General features: G+C 50.9%; 1 long non-coding RNA gene across 4 annotated transcripts in view; it reads left to right on the forward strand.

The window, feature by feature from the left end:
* The window catches only part of LOC105495725 (uncharacterized), a 41,754-nt gene that overhangs the window by 1,895 nt on the left and 26,018 nt on the right, over window positions 1-13,841 (forward strand). For all 4 annotated transcript variants that reach the window (XR_011614026.1, XR_011614027.1, XR_011614028.1 and 1 more), the window contains exon 3: window positions 1-13,841. This exon is cut by the window's right edge and continues 20,643 nt beyond it. This is a non-coding gene — a long non-coding RNA (uncharacterized lncRNA).

The raw sequence follows: 13,841 nt of genomic DNA on the forward strand, positions 1-13,841 counted from the left end.
GTGGCTCCATCTGGGCCGCATCGCCAGGACTCCTGGCCTGGCCTTCTCTTTGGACCTCGGGTGACCTTGGACTCTGGCCACAGTAACTTAGCAGGCAGACTCTGGTGGTTTTCTAGCCCCCTGGGTGACTCCCTGAAGATCTCATCCTCCTCACCTGTTGGGGTGGAGCCTCCCATGGATAGGAGCTCTTCCTGGCTGATGCTCAGTGGACGACTGGATCTGGCTCTGGAGGATGACTCCAGGGGTATGAGGGAGGCCTGGCAGCCCACTACTCCCTCCTCACCTGCTCGGGCCCTGCCTGTGGCCCTATTGTCTGGGTCTGGGGGCCCTTTCCTGACCCCATGTGAACTTGATTCCTCCTTGTGTTTCTGCCGGTGACCAGACAGAGCCTGGCCTGGGCCAAGGCCCCACTGACCACACTCTCCCCAAGGCTGGGTCTCAAAGGACCCTACAGGATGGGGACAGGAACATGATGGAAGTCAGGGAGGGGCTGTCAGGGAGAGGGCAGACACAGTTCCTTGGGTGCCGCTGGCTGGAGTCCTTTGTCTCTGTTTGCTCTGTGCATATTTGTCATTTTGTGGGGCTTCCTTGGTGGGGCTTTTCCATGCTTTTCCTCTCCCTGATGGTTACAAAGAGGAGACAGTCAGGATCTGGGAGGAGCTGGAGCCTTCCCCCTATGCTGTTGAACTCTGGGAGGGGCAGCTAGAGGGACTGAGTGTGCACCATCCTGAAAACAGAAGGTCTTTAAGAGATAAGATCTAGGCCAGGGAAATTCACTAGAAAGAGACAGGCGGCCCTGGGTTTTTTTCCTGCCATCCAAAGGGAACCAGTCTTACCCAAAGGATTGAGGGGTCACCTTAGCCCAATCTCAGGACACTCTCCTCCAATCAGATCCCTGCTTCCAGCTGCACTGCTCCTGGATTGTGTTCTTGGGGAGCAGAAGGTGGCAGGACAGGCCCCACAGTCCACAATTCCAGCTCCCTCCAGAGGGGACAGTCCCAGTGTCTGCAAGAGAGCGGCTTGTGGCCTCCCTTAGGCAAGTTTAAAAGCCAGATGTCCTTTTTCCCAGAAAGGGGAGTGGTGTGTACTATTCATCGGCTTGGGCTGCCACAGCACCGTGCCACAGACTGGATGGCTTAAACATCAGGAATTTTTCTCCCAGTTCTGGAGGCTGGAAAGTCCATATCAAGGTGTTAGAGTTGGTTTCTGGTGAGGCCTCTCTCCTTGGCTTGCAGGTGGCACCTTCTTGCTATGTCCTCACATGGCCTTTTCTCTGTGGAGAGGGACAGAGAGCACGAGCAAGCTCCAGTGTCTCCTCCTCTTCTTATAAAGACATTAATACCATCAAATTAGGGCTCAACCCTAGGGACTCATTTAACCTTAACCCCTTAAAAGTCCCATCTCCAAAAACAGTCACATTGTAGGCTAATGCTTCAACATATGCATTTGGGGGAGGGGACTCCGTTCAGTCCTTAGCAGGGTGGTCACCGCAAACATGGAAAGCCAGAGCCATCTCCCCTTCAGAATTCCCGCCCCTCACCCCAGGGACGGGGAAGAGGAACAGAGGTATGGGAAGCAGACACTGAGAGTGGCAGGTTTCAGGCTGGGGTGGCTCGGAGTGCTTCGGAGGACATATGGAACTGGCTGGGCTCAGTGTGGGGAGGCGGAGCCCCTGGGAGAGCCGTGTCCTGAGAAGGGCCTGGGCTACAACCCTGGGCAAGTTACTTCACCTCTGAGCCTCCCCTGCTCTGTGAAATGGAAGGCATGTGCCCGCCTGTCAGGTGCAGGGAGGATTCAGTGAGGTCGTGTGCCTAGCACTGTGCCTGACTCCCAGCAGATATTCAGTAAATGCTCCTATCCATCTGGGAATATAGACTTAGGGTTTATCTATTTTTTTTTTTTTTTTTTTTTTTTGGCTCTCTGGACTTCAAAACTCAGCATCTTCTGATCCAGAGGCATTTCTGATTAGCCTTTCCCTACCTATTTTCCTAATATCACTCTTTAAATAGCTTGGGGAGGTGGCAGCATTTCATGGCCTCCATAGTAACTCAGAATGCTTCCTGGGGTATCTGAATTCTCCTCTCTCATCAGCACTGAGCACCTACTTTGGGCCCTTTCCCGTGCTAGCCATTTGGGGGAAACATAGGTGAAGAATGCCAGGGTTCGAACCTTTAGGATTTCACAGCCATGCTGGATGGGATAAAACCAGCTCACATGGAGAATCAGAGACTGGGACAGTGCCATGAAACTGTCTATTAAGGCACAATTTCTGAGTGCTTGGGAAGTGCGAGACAGACCCCACAGAGGGCTGCTGCAGTCTGGAACAGCTTCCTAGCAAGCTGTACCAACCAGAGCCTTGAAGGATGAGAAAGATCTGCCTGAGATGAGACCCGACCCTCTAAATTCCCAAAGTAAGTTCTAGGAAATGTCATCATTGCTCCTTTAAAAAAAAAAAAAAAAAAAAAAAAGAAAGGCAGGTTCAATTTCAAATTCTACTGCAAAATTCAAACACTCAGGGACAGGGCATAGGATGAAGTGTTCCTTGACTTTTATGGCCATAGAATCCATTTCTCATGGAACATCGTTTAGAACTGTGGGAGATGCTAGGCTGGGGTTTCTATGGGAAAAGTACAGCAGTGATAGAAGATGGCATAATTAGGGTACAGTTAGGTGCTTTGTGGCATGGGCTGAAAAGGAAGCCGACTGGGAGGGTGTGGGGAGTCTCAACTTGGTTCCAGGAGCCAGGCCAGCTTGATGCAGTTTTTTTTTTGTTTTTTGTTATTGTTTTTTTTTTTTAGAGGGGGAGGGCAGGCCAATAGTTGGAGCAACTAGAGGCCTGACAGTCGGTGATGGAAGAGATGCTTACTGAGCACGGGTGTCAGATCTTTTGCGGAGAGATGCTGGTGTGCGTGTGTCTATGCCAGAGTGTAACAGGATCCAGCCCTCTGGGGAGGGGCTGACCAGAACTAGGCAGGGGGTTTCTAGCCAGGACAAGTCGGGTCCATTTTCAAGGGAGCTGAAATATTTGCAGGGGGTGCTCTGAGACCCACAGCCAATAAATAGGGAAGCGACATGCTTTTGAGCAGGGTCCATGTGGTTAGGGTTGATTTTGATGGGGCTGAGGGGCTTAGAGGTAGACCCCCTGCCCTGGTCAGGCCCCACTCCCTCTGGCTGGTGGGGGCGGGAGGCCTCTGGAGCTGCAGCTGGAGGGGCCGGGGCAATGTTGCATGGTGTGATTAACCTACTAACCCAGGGCTCAGCCGGGACGCTGTGGCGTGTGGCGAGGTGCCTGGCCTTCTGCCAACCAACTAACCCACTAACCAGGCCCGAGCATGCCCTACTAACCACCCCCCCGCAGCCAGATCCTACTAACCATGCAGCTCATGGGCCTTTCAAGGGGCTGGGATATGGGGGCAGCCAAGGCTCCAGAAGGCTCTGCCTATGGGCTGGGATCTTTGTGCAGACCCACGTTCCAGGACAGGGAATGCAAATAAGACTCACCAACTCTGCCACTTCCTGTTGGGTGACTTTGAGTAAGTCACCTCACTTCTCTCAACCTCAGTTTCCTCAGTGGTAGAATGCGAGTTCTGATACCTCACAGGTTGCAGTGAGGATTCCCGTGAATATAAGGATCTTGGCACATGGCAGATACTTTTTTAAAAAAATGTATGAGGGTGGAGGAAGGCCCCCCAAACCTGGTTGAACACGTCTGCTGCCTAGGCCCTGGCCTCTCTGGGTGTTCTGCACACAGATCCTTCTGCCTGGGGCAAGACACTTGCTTTGAATCCCTGACTGTCACTTCCCCACATTCTTCCTCCGTCTCAGCTTTCTTTTCTGTAGGCAACTCTTTTGTTCGATTACTAACCCGTCTAACCCCGGGGTACCTCAACTGCACCCCGATCATCCCTTAACAAACTAACGGACCTGCGTGCGTTCTTCCTTTTCTCCTAGCGACTCCTGTGTGTGTCTGCTGAGGTGCCCTGTCCGCTGGTGCTGTGCTCTGACTTACTAACCCAGCCCCTACTAACCCTGTTTTCTCTTCTTACTAACCCCAGCCCTGCCGAGCTCTGGGCTCCCCCCGGGGGCTGGTCCCCCTCCTTTTGGCAAGCAGATGACTTGGGACTACTGGCCCTGTATACAGATGTCCCACTTTGCTGCCCCATATTGGCTGTTTGTAAGATCAGAGTCCACTGGGCCAGGTCTAAGGCAGGGGATGGCCCTATTAACAAGACTCAGAGGAGGAGGAGGTGGTCCTGTGGATGGGGGAGGCTGCACTCTGAGTATGACATCTCTCCTCTGTGCAGAAGTCTGGTTGCCACTGGGAGTAGGTGGGACCAGGGAAACCTCTGGGACGTGAGTGTGGAGGCCTGTGGGTCTAGACACTAGACTGTGGAGCTTTGAGCTTTTGTGTCCTTCTCTGGAAGGAAGCTCGGGAAGAATCTTCTCCATTGTTAAGTGACAGGGATAGAAGCTGTCCTGCACAGGAAGAGGGGGGCGTGTCCCACGAGGAAGGCAGGAGGGGGCGTGCCCGTCACCGGAAATTAGCAGAGGGGCGTGTCCCACACCGGAATTCAGAGAGCGGAGCCTTTCTTACACCGGAAGTCAATGAAGCGGGTCTTTCCCACACTAGAAACCACTGAGTGGAGTATTTAGTACACAGGAAGTAGGTCAGAGGAACACTTCCCATGTTTGAAAGCCGAGAAGAGGGACATTTCTGACACCGGAAGTCAGTGAGAGGGCTCTTTCCCACACAGGAAGTCAGCTAGAGAGGCCTCTTCCATCTCTGGAGCTGAGAGAGGCGGGTTTCCCCCACCGGAAGTAGACGTGGGGCCGTGACCGGAAGTCATTGGGAAAGATCCATTCCACGCACGGAAGGTAGAGGGCGTTAGTTGTCCTGTTGAAAAGGAGGGTTGGGAAGGGGAAGCAACTTTACCCCGGGCTCGGAGTTTGCAGGAGAGAGAAGTGGGGAGCAAGAAATGAACTTCTGGGGCTCACAGGGTTCCCGCAGCTGCTCAGGCCTGCCAGGAATGCATCCCTGGCTTTCTGTTCCCACCCACGTCCCTGCCTCAGCCAGCCTCCCCCAGAGCCCGCCAGCCGCTAAGCCAGGGCCACACCTGGGGGTGATTTCATGCCTCACCTCCAGTAGGCACCTTGGTTTCTTTGGGTTAATCTCTGGCTCCCTTGCACTAACTCTTGCTGTCACCCAGCTAATCCCTGCCTCACCCTGACTGCCCCAGGGGCTGACCACTAACAACCAACCTGGTGTGTCTGGGGGCTCCAGGCTCCTGGCCTGGCCCTGACCGGCTCTTAATTAACCTTTCCTTCACCTTTACTAACTCCTGCCTTCCTGGTCTGTTCCTTTCAGCAGAAACTAATGGCTTGTGGATTTCTTTCTGACTAACAACAGGTCTAACATTCCTTGTTACTGTTAATTAACAGCTTGGATGTCGGCATGGCTGGAAAGGGGCTAACACTGGTTTGAACTTGACTAGCACAGGGAAAAGTGTAGATAATTTTAAACGTGGTGGCTGCTCTGAGAGCAATCAGAAGTCGGTAAAGATGGTAGTTTTCTAAGGGAGGTGCCAGGGCTCAAGTGTGGACCAGGCCTGATGGAGCAAATGGTACCCACCAAGTTGGAGTCAGAAGTATAGCCAGTCTTGCAAGGTTTTGGCCACTGGACGTGTCTTTACTCTTCGTGATCTGCATTTGGTTTCAGTTCTTTAAACAGTATAGCCTTATAGCTCCAATAGTTTGCACAAGTAGATGCAGCTCTGATAAACCTTAAAATACCTGTCTGGTGTCTACAGAGCATATGCCATTTTGTATAGAGTCACCCGTCCCCAGGCCAGGGCCTAGAGTCTTCGTTTGGGGACGTTGTGTTTTGGAAGCTCTAGGACATAAAGCGTTAGATCAGAGTATTCAGAAGGGTTATAATTCCATCAGTCATTTACATGTTAGTAGTATAAACTGTCTGAGCTTCCTCTTCTAACTTTTAGCTCTTCTAGCATAAACTCTTCTGTGCAATTTAGCTGCACCGAGGAAACGGGAGTTTTTCTGGAAGGGACTTTTGATCTCTTTAGACTGAGGGAACGTCCTTTGGGAGTGGAAGGGCAGGGAGCATAAGCCAGGGATTCCAGGTGCAGGTAAGAGGTGGCACTAGGTCAAGGTTTTGCTGGCTCAGTCTGGAAGTCAGAGTCTGTGGGAGAAGACAGCTCAAGGCAGGGCCTGGAGGATTGGATCAATTTAGGAATAGGTCAAAGGCTGGCTTGGAGGCCTTACAGGCAGGTTGCTTGGGTCATTGAATCCTAGTCCCGTGCTGAGGGCCCTTTTCTCTGGTAACTGTGGACTCAGAGCTAACCGATTGTAGTTGGCAGTAAGGGCTGAAGGGTGATCCAGAGGCTTGAGCTGCAGAGGGCACAAGAGAGAAAAGATGTCTTAGGAAGAGCTCTGAGAAGATGCCTTGGCTGCTGGCAGGGACCTTGGATGGGGTAGAGTCTACACCCAGGAAGTGCCTGCCTGCCACCCTCTAGTGGCTGCCTTACCCCATTTCACTCAAAGCGGGAAGCTCAGAAACACCTCCTATTCCTGAAACTCCTCTTTGTTTAACTGCAAAGATTTGATGCTGCTAAGGACCTACTATGTGTCAGGCACTGCTCTGGGTGCTGGGACCTGCACCTGGGCTTTTTCATCATTGTGCTTTTAGATCCTAGTGGGAGAGTTGGTGAAGTAGATAGTGATTCAGTGAGATGGTGTTATGATGGGTCAGGGGACTTGGGAACACGCAGGAGACAGACAACATTGATGTGCACCTACTCTGTGCCAGTCATGTGCCAGGCATTGGGGATGTAGTGGTAGTTAAACACCATTTGGTCTTTAGGAGCTTTAATTCTAGTGTGTTGGGTGGGTACAGGGGGGTGGAATGGGGACAGAGAGACACCTAATCCACCCTGGGGTGGCTTTCTGGAGAGGCCTCTAAGCTGAGCTCTGGCTGGGTAGAGTGTGGGTGGGGTTGAGTTCCAGGCAGTGAGAGTGGTGGACACCAGTTTCTGGGGATCAGAGAGGATCCAAAGAGGTTCTGGAAGGTTCATGTGGAATGTAGCAGGAGATAGGGGAAATGTGCATGGTTCCGGGTCTGGTTGCCAAGGAGTTTAGATTTTAACCTTAGGCCTTGGGGAGCCATGGATATGATCTGAGAAAGGGAGATAGTGGATTTGAGTTTTAGGCTGGCCATTTGGCTTTTCCAGCCCAGGTGGAACTCAGAAGAGTTTGCAATGGGGTCTGGCCACATTTTAGCAGAACTGGCCACAACTGAGCAGAACTTTTTGTAACTAGGAAGACCCTTTGGTCCACCTTTTGATGAACAGAATCCGTACATGCCTACCACGTTGGAGGTAGCTCTGCACTGACTGGAAAGTAAAGGGGACCAAGGCGACAGTAAAGGCTCGGAAGGGGAGCAATCTTGAAAACATGTCATCCCATGGTGGTGGGAAGCCCCTGGAGAAAAGACCAGGGGAAACACAGTCATAGGCTGCAAGTCCACAAGAGAATTCCGCTGGGGAGGGAGCCCGTTTGTCATGCATGACTGCAAGGGGGGAGATACAAGTGTGGAGTAAGCTTGCAAGAGGCTGATCCTGGTCCCAGAGAGGGAAAAATATGCTTTGGTGGGTAATGAACCTTTGTTCCCAGAGGCAGAAAGATTGGGACTAGGCCAACGTAGAGATTGGCGATGGTTGTGAGATTCAAGGAGGGTGTGTGCGCGTGCGTGCATGTGTGTGTGCATCTTGACAATATTAGAGGAGGCTGAGCCCAAGCAGGCACATTCTCTTCAACCCCTCCCTCATTCAGTCTGCTCTTGAGTCTACTGAACATCAAGCTTGCTATGAGCAGGATCTTAGAGCTGAGGAATTGGCCTCCGAATCTGAACAGGTGTCGTAATCCTTTCTTAATAGGTTGTGCTGTGGACCCAATGTGAGGGCTATGCTGGCGTACATGGTGACATATTGAGCTGGGGGATGCTCTCAGGGTGGGGGACTGCTTCCATCCCAACAAAGGCTCTCTTGAGAGTCTATCCAGGGACCCATTGTTTTACTTTAACAGACCAGAAAAGATGTTTGTTTTCCATGTCATTACTTCCAGGGGATGCTGAATGTGTGGGCAGAAGTTTCTCTGTAGATTAAAAATCAGATTTTTACTTGGATTCAGCAAAGGAGTGTCACCTGGATTTTTGTTTTCACCCATGAATGTAGCTGCTTCTGTGTAAAATACCATAAAATACCATTTTGTTATTAAAACTCAATTCACACTGGAAACATGACTGTAGCGTATGAAGCAGAAGGGATGTGCTGTTTAGGGGAGAGGGGCAGTCAGTCGTGTTTTCAAGGAGCAGGGGTGGGCTCTTTCAGGGAGTCAGCCTTTCCTCAAGAGTGACCCTGGAAGTCAATATAATGGGGTATTTTATTTTTTAATTTTGGTGAAATAATCACAACATAAAACTTAACCACCATAATAATTTTTAAGTGAACATCTTAGTGGTATTAAGTACATTCACATTGTTGTGCAACCGTTATCACCATTGGTACTTATTTTTCTTTTCTTTTGTTTAGAGATGAGGTCTTATTATGTTGCCCAGGCTGGCTTTGATCTCCTGGTCTCAAGCAATCTTCTTGCTTCAGCCTCTTGAGTAGCTGGGACTGCAGGCTTGCACCACCGTGCCTGGTGGCATTTTAAAAAAATAACCCTTCTTTGTGCCTAGGGCAGTGCTCTGAGAAATCCAGGTTTTCATTGCTAGGGATCTTATATTTCACTGGGGAGGCAAAGAGTTCCTTGGTGACAGAGAAAAAGATAGAGTTTAGTGTGTGGTCAAGAAGGACTGGCAAATATAAGCCACACACATTGCCGCTCTTCCCTTCAGTATCCTTGACAGACATTGCAAGTTGATTGCCTATCTCTCTTTGGGAACTTGGGTGCATTTTCAGGCTCTTTCTCAGAATAGTGTTCTGGGCAGCCAGGTTTTAAAAGAACTTTGGAGTCAGTCTTAGGATTGAGACTACTGATAAACATCGGTTTGGATCCCAGCTTTGCCACACACCTGTTGTGAGATCTTGGGGATGATTCTCCTCCCCTGAGCCTCCATCTGCTCTGTAGAATGGGGAGACCACTCCCACCTCATAGGGCCATTGTGAAGGTTCCCAAGGGTTCTTACAGAGCTGAGACAGGGCTTGATGCCCTGCAAGTGTTCCCTGAAACCTCATTCTGTGTTATCACCAGATGATGGCATTGGGGGCCAGAGGTGCACTGTTGGAAAGGAGGTCAGGGGGAGGTGAGGTGAGGGTGGGGGCAGTAAGGGATGGCTTTCTGGAAGAATCGAAACTTGAGGAGAGCCTTGAAGGATAGGGAATAGTCAATCAATTAGGAGAAAATAGCGATGGTGGTGCAGGGCATTTTGGAGTGGCTCCTCCAAGGTTCACTGGACTGGTTCGGTAGGAGATGAGGATATTGATAGGATATTGGGGCGGGGCAGGGTGGACACTCCAGAGGAGGTTACAGACTGAGCTAAGAAGTGGAGGCTGGTCTGTGCAGCAGTGTTCAAGGCATGGTAAGAAGCGTTGGGAATCTCCCATGGTTGGCAGAACTTGTAAGCCCCCCTGCCCTCAAAAGACTACAAGACCCCTAACAAGAAGAGAGCTTCCTCCCAGTCCTCCTTTCTCTTCCTCCTCTCCCTCCCTCTATTCACCCAGCAGCTGTTTACTGAGTCCTTCTTGTACAGTGGGCACTGCCCTAGCCTCTGGGATGCCTGGTTGCTGGCCTTTCTCTTACCGTTGCACCTATTTGTTCTCTCCTGGGTACCTACCTTTGCACTGGCTGTTCCCATCACCTGGAATGTATGTCCCTCTGCTTTTCACATGGCGGACTTTTTGGTGGCTCTCAGCTGAACATCATTTGTGCATAGAGGCCTCCCCTGACCACCCTGTCCACAGCACTGTATCACTGCAGTTCTCAACATTTTGACTTCAGGCTCCTTTACATTCTTGCCATATGACACACAGTGCTAGCTGATCGCCTACCTATCTTTGGGAACTTGGGTGCATTTTCAGCCTTTTTCTCAGAGAAGTGTTCTGGGCAGCCAGGGCCAGTTGCAGGTGTTTTTTAAAAAGGCATTGTGGATACTGACCACTCACAAGCCTCAACTGGCCCTTGTTTCATTCATTCAGCAAATTTTTTGTTTGTTTGTTTTTTTGAGATGGAGTCTGACTCTGTCGACCAGGCTGGAGTGCAGTGGCGCCATCTCAGCTCACTGCAAGCTCCGCCTCCCGGGTTCACGCCATTCTCCTGCCTCAGGCTCCTGAGTAGCTGGGAGTACAGGCGCCCGCCACCACTACTGGCTAATTTTTTGTATTTTTAGTAGAGACGGGGTTTCACCGTGTTAGCCAGGATGGTCTCGATCTCCTGACCTCGTGATCCGCCCGCCTCAGCCTCCCAAAGTGCTGGGATTACAGGCGTGAGCCACCGCGCCCGGCCTCAAAATGTTGTTGAGTCCTACTGTGTGCCAAATACAATGCTGGGTGCCCAGGGCACAGCAGACTGGCATCACCCCTGCAGAGTGCACAGCCCAGGAGAGGCAGTGAGTGAAAACTAGATTTGGATGGGGGACAGGAACAGGAGAAGGAAACTATTGTAGGGAGACTCTGCCATGTTGTAAATTAAAACAGAGACGTTTTAAAAAGACTTGTTTATTAATTCATGGAAAAATCACAATAACAATAATAAACCCATTGCATATTAACAAAAATAACACATGCTTTATTACGAATAACCGTATTTTCCAAAACAAAATAAATTTAGTGAGAAGACAGCATTATTTTACTTTCTTTGGGTAAATCTCTTTAATGTCTGGCTTAATAGAAGACAGATTGTGTTGCATTCTGATATCTGCTTCTGCATTCAGTCTGTTGCATATCAATGTCGTGTAGCTCCAGGAAGGGAGTCCAGTCGGCTTTGTAGGTGCTCCGTGGCCCAAGCTGTAGTTCATAAGAGTGACCAGGAGATGGCGGTGTTGCACCAAACCCCCGCTGCTTATTCTTCGAAACTCAGTTCCTCTCAGGGCATTTGGGGCTGGATGCTCTACGGGATACTCTGGAAATCACAGAGTTTTAGGGCATTGAGTAGGACTTGGCATGGGTGGGACAAGGATAGGGACTGGAGAGAATGCAACTGAGGACAGAAACTCTGGAAAAGCACCCTTCATTTTTGCCGAGGGCTCCTTTTCTTCTTTTCTTTCCCTCCCTCCCTCCTACTTTCCTGCTTTTCTTTTCTTTCCTTTTTTTTTTTTTTTCTCGGAGTCTCACTCTGTCGCCAGGCTAGAGTGCAGTGGCGCGATCTTGGCTTACTGCAGCTTCTGCCTCCTGGGTTCAAGCGATTCTCTTGCCTCAGCCTCCTGAGTAGCAGGGGTTACAGGCACCTGCCACCGCACCTGGCTATATATTTTTAGTAGACGGGGTTTCACCATCTTGGTCAGGATGGTCTTGAACTCCTGACCTTGTGATCCACCCACCTAGGCCTCCCAAAGTGCTGGGAGTGAGCCACCATGCCCGACCGAGGGCTCATTTTCTTAACAGAGGCCAAACCAAGTGACTTCCCCTCTCTAAGCCTCAGCTTACTCCTCCACAAAATGGGCAAATTACGACTTTGGCTTCCATTCCACCCTGCCACTCTCGGCAAGGGTCACTATTTTGATAACACTGGCATTTTCAGCAATGCAGGATCCCCCAGCCATCTCCCCCTGAGGCCTAGAGTATTCCAAGAACTCGCTGATGCTGTGAGCTCTTCCTGCAGGCAAAACCGTTCCTTCTTTTTCCACCTCCAAACACACCTTCATTCACTGGGATTGACTTAATGTGGCTGGTACTGTTTTCTGCGTGCTTGCTTCATGCAGGCTCTGTGCTGAATGGTTTGGACACATTGATGCGTGAAGTGCTCAGAAATAGTTTGCGAGTTTCATTACCACCCTCGCTTTATAGGAGGAGACACTGAAGCTAAGAGGGGTGAAGAAACTCACCCAAAGACACACTGTTGGAGGATGGACAAACCTGGATTCGAGGTGGTCCCCACACCCATGGGGCTGCATCACCCCAAAATGCTGACTCCATCTTGTCGGATCAAACCCAGTTACTCTCTTTCTGTGCTGGTTTCTCTCTCCTGTCACTCCTTCTCCCTACAGGGTGTTCATTGCCCTCGGGGATCGGAGCACAGTTTGTGATTTCGTATTTATTTGCTCATTTATTGCTCCCCTGACTGTGAGCGCCACAAGGGCAGGGGCGATGCCTGCCTGCTTCACAGCTGTACCCTGGGTACCCAGTACTGCACTTGGCACAAAGTCGGGAGTCTACAACATTTTATTGAATGAATGAAACAAGAGCCAGTTGGGCTAGTGGGTGGTGTCCAGGCAAATTGGAGAGTAGCCAGATCCACTCCTCACTGGTTATGTGACTTAGGGCTGATGACTTCCCCTGTTTGAGCCTCAGTTTCTCCATCTGTAAAATGGGAATAACTGTGTCCCCTTCTTTTTCTTTTTTTCTTTTTTGAGATGGAGTTTCACTCTATTGTCCAGGCTGGAGTGCAATGGCATGATCTTGGCTTACCACAACCTCCGTCTCCTGGTTTCAAGCAATTCTCCTGCCTCAGCCTCCTGAGTAGCTGGGATTACAGGCGTGTGCCACCATGCCCAGCTAATTTTGTATTTTTAGTAGAGATAGGGTTTCTCCATGTTGGTCAGGCTGCTCTTGAACTCCCAATCTCAGGTGATCCCCCCACCTCGTCCTCCCAAAGTGCTGGGATTACAGGTGTGAGCCACCACGCCTGGCCCAACTGTGTCCCTTTCAATGAAGCTACCAGGATTTGACAAGAGAGCATATGCAAAGTGTCCACATGTAATGGGCTCTCAATTCCTATTTCACGTGTTGAAGGTTTCTCTTGGCCTTGGGCGGGTATGACCACCAACAGGGTCGGGGGAAGGCAGAGTGGCCTGAAGGTTAGACGGGGGAGCAACCGGACCAAGTCACGGAACAAGCTGGCCAGCAGCTCTGGCCTCTTTATACTCTGAGCCTGCCTGGGGTGAGCACCCAAGAAGCCACAGTCATAGTGGCCCAGTCCCTACAGTCATCTCTTGCCTGGCCCATGGCCTATACACAGATCCTCCCCTGCAAAGCACCCACAACAGGGGCAGAGCCATGTAGCCAGGGGGACGGAGACCCCTGTGGGGAGCTGGTGCTGTTCTGCCTGAAACACTAGCGGTTTCCGAATCTTTACTCAAGAGGCCTCTCCTGTGTGAAGGAGGCTTCCTCTCAGAAGAAAGCTCTGGAATGTAAGGAATGTGCCAGAGCCTCCAGCCCAGGCCCCAGGAAAGAGAACGTCTTGGAGGCACAGGGCTGAGGGGGCATTTTCCCAGCCATCTCAGGGACGCCAGGCCACCTGGGAGCTCATACCAGACATCACCTTCTGGCACTGGGGTCAGGCCTCAACCGCCTTGACGCGTTCCCAGGTTCTCAGGCTGGAGTGATGGAGGCTCCGTGGACTCTCACGGTCTTTGATTTCAGCCTCTCGCCCAGCACCTGTACCCTTGGATCCAGGACCAGACCCTGTGCCGGGCACTGAAGTACAGAGAAAAATGAAGCTGGCTCTTGTTTGAGCCAACTGGAGGTGGTACAGATCTAGTGTCAAGTCTGGACTCCCATACTGTGTCACCTTGGACTAGTCACGTCAGTTGTCTGAGCCTCTGTATCACCCCTTTCGCAAGGGTGAAAGATCCCCATGTTCCCAGTGCCATAAACAGAAATTATTATTGT

Source organism: Macaca nemestrina, chromosome 15, assembly GCF_043159975.1.
Source record: "Macaca nemestrina isolate mMacNem1 chromosome 15, mMacNem.hap1, whole genome shotgun sequence".
NCBI lineage: Eukaryota > Metazoa > Chordata > Mammalia > Primates > Cercopithecidae > Macaca > Macaca nemestrina.